This window comes from Cupressus sempervirens, chromosome 10 (assembly GCF_028749045.1).
Source record: "Cupressus sempervirens isolate cs-2001-9-10 chromosome 10, ASM2874904v1, whole genome shotgun sequence".
NCBI classification, from domain to species: Eukaryota; Viridiplantae; Streptophyta; class Pinopsida; order Cupressales; family Cupressaceae; genus Cupressus; species Cupressus sempervirens.
Genome location: NC_143127.1, coordinates 70390594 through 70393531, shown reverse-complemented (window position 1 = coordinate 70393531; position 2938 = coordinate 70390594). Strand labels below are relative to the sequence as shown.

Below are 2938 nucleotides of genomic sequence, written 5' to 3'. Positions count from 1 at the left end.
GTGTGTCAGTTTTCAAAGCCCGATCAGGTGTTCTAGTTAGTTTTTAAGGCCAGTCAAAGGACCTCCTAGCGCAAAGTTGACAATCTGCAAAAAAGGATAAAATGAGTTTTTAAGGATAATCCAATGCTCAATTTTGATCCCAATCAGTTTGAAGATCTCAGTGGATTATTTTAGCAATTTAGTCATTTGGAAATGAATTTTTTTTTTAGTTAGACCCATTTTGGGGGGTCTGACTAATTTGCATTAGATTGCTAAGAGGTTATGGATTGAGATTATTCAGTTTGAATTTGTCAATGGATCCTTCTACATTTATCAAGGTTGCTATAAGTGTTTTGGCTTTGAGGTTACCAACAACATCAAAACCAACAATGTCAAGAGTTCACTCTGCATGCTCCCCTTGTTTTTATGACATTAAGCTTCCAAATAATCCTGTAAAGACTTTTCCACTTCCTTTGTTTTCACTAGATTCTCCTGCCCCAAATCAAATCATTGCATCCACCTTCTACCTTGATGAAATTTATTTTCAAAATAAAATTCGTAGCTCTATCCTTGGAAGAAAGAAGGCTTCAAACCCTTGCTTCAAGGTGGTAGTTTATACTAGAAGCAGGGGAGGCCCTTGTCGATTTGGGATTGATAAACAGCTAGGGAAACTTCGCATTGAAGTTGATGTTAAAGTGAATGGATTCAAGTCTAATTGAGGTTCACAATGGTTGGGTTCCCATTGGAAAATGAAAGGTTGGGGAATTGCATTTAAGTGTTAGAGTAGAATTAGATCCACGATTTGTTTTCCAGTTTGATGGACAGCCAGAAGTCAATCCATAGATTTTGCAACTGCAAGGAAGAGTTCATTAGCCTATTTTTAGCTGCAAGTTTACCCGTGATGGAGGTAGGATGCCAGTTAAAAGGCATAAAGACCCAGCGCCAACAATTTCCAAACTCACACCATAAAGCATATCAAGACATCTCCTCAATAAATCATGTGGGTAGCCAGGAGAGTAGTTTGAAGAATTAAAAAGAAAGCCACTACCAGTTACAGACCAAGCCTAACAAACACAGACCAAGCCGTAGCCATGTAAAAGAGAAGAACATACAACAAACAAGTTCAAATCCACCCAAATAAAAGGGCAGTCCACGTAGATAAAAAAGGAGACCATTGTGCCATATAGGGGAGGCATTGGGAGCTAGCATGGAGAAACCCGAGAGATGGTTGTTCGCAACCAAGGAAATACAGGGAGAGCTTTTCAATTTCCTTTGACTCCCATGGAAATAGTCGAAAAAAGGTCCCTTTGGTGCATTTTCGTAAACCAGCAGTAGTATATCTAATTCTTCAGGCCTATACAGCCATAGAGTTGAACAAGGTAGAGATGCATTGGTGGGAGTTTTCAAATGCCTTCAAAGTTATCTAGAAAATGTCCCATGCAAAGAGGATGGATTGTAATTGTAGTTGGTTTGCTAGAAATCATGGGTGGATAGAAAATCTTGCATGAAGAATCAATTCAACCTTGATATAGAATGAAGGTGACTGGCAGAATGATCTGTGTCTTTTAAATTTTTAAATCAAAACGCAGATGGTAAGTTTTTCTTTTAAGACACAAAGGGAAAATAATCTAAGTTATCCCACATTGAGCAGGCCAAGGGGTTTTTAGTTCTTTAAATACTACAACACACATTATATAAAATGTCTTAAAAGAAAGATGCTTTTGGAAGGGAAGCTCGCGCCCATGGGTCCCGTGGCCGAACAGCTAGTGGGTCACCCAAGGAAATTTTTGAACGAAGTTACACACGCGATGACATGGCGCCCAAACTGGAGATTACAGGAGATGCTGCCACATGTCAAGATCGACGGTGTCCGCAATTTCGCAAGATGAAGGTGCTGGAGAGATAACAAATACAAGAATACATGATTTAGACATGTGGCATCAGGTCCCAGGTGTGGTGGTGTGGCAATCAACAGCAAGGTTCAGACGTGATGCATAAGATGATGCCATGTGGTGGATCGAATGGCCTATGCATCCCCACAATAAAAAGTAGCATTGAAGTTAAATAAAGTGGGAATGTGGGAATGTGCCACGTGGTAGTGGGCCCACCTAGTTTGATGCAGCAATGACAAGGAATGGTGACGTGCAGGTCATGAAGTGGCAGGGGTCAGACCAATTGGAGACTACCACATGGCAGCTAGTCAAACATGGGTTGACCCAGAGTGTAGGGTGAGGGAAAATATTGAAGAGTAAAAATAATAATAATAATATATTTTTTATTATTATTTTTCTGAAGGGCATTTATTCTAAAGTTCAAACCTTAGATATTTTAAATTTTTAAAATTTAAAATTTAAAAGAAGTGCAGACAAGGTTTTATAACAGAGGGACTATTTTTCAAAGTGATATTCTGGGGGTTTCTTAGAGGCGAACATAGCAGTATTATATATCATCGGAATCGGGAGAAGATGAACTTTCTGATTTTAAAGTTCATTTTCACACAAGAAGCAATATTTTCAAGCTATAAGAGGTTTTCTATCAGATTCCTATTTTGCAACTACATTCAGGTATCGAAGTTTAGAATTGTTTTCCAGTAAAGTAATGACCTGAATGTGGGTAAAATGCAGTGAAAATTTAGTTGGGGTTGAATTTGATCACATTCTAAATAGTTAAACCTCAATTCCTCCAGCATTTCATAATGCAGTTCAGATTTTTTGTTGCATAAAGGTTTCATCATTTAGCTGAGATATTTAGAACTTTGTTACAAAATAATGATGAAATCAAATCAGATCAAATGGAAGAGAGAGGTTAGAGAGAATCTTTTCTTTGCTAGGAGAGGGAATTTCAAGTGGACAGATGTCAGTTACATAATAGATCGGGGAATTCATCTCCTCCTATATCTTTCTATCTTTCATTCTTTGTACGGGTTGGCAATTTTCTCTGGGTAATACTAGCAGTGTTC

At 38.3% G+C, this 2938-nt stretch overlaps 1 pseudogene; it reads left to right on the top strand.

The window, feature by feature from the left end:
* The first annotated feature begins 293 nt into the window (after window positions 1-293).
* LOC149532626 (uncharacterized) lies at window positions 294-1885 on the top strand (annotated as a pseudogene).
* Window positions 1886-2938: the final 1053 nt, after the last annotated feature.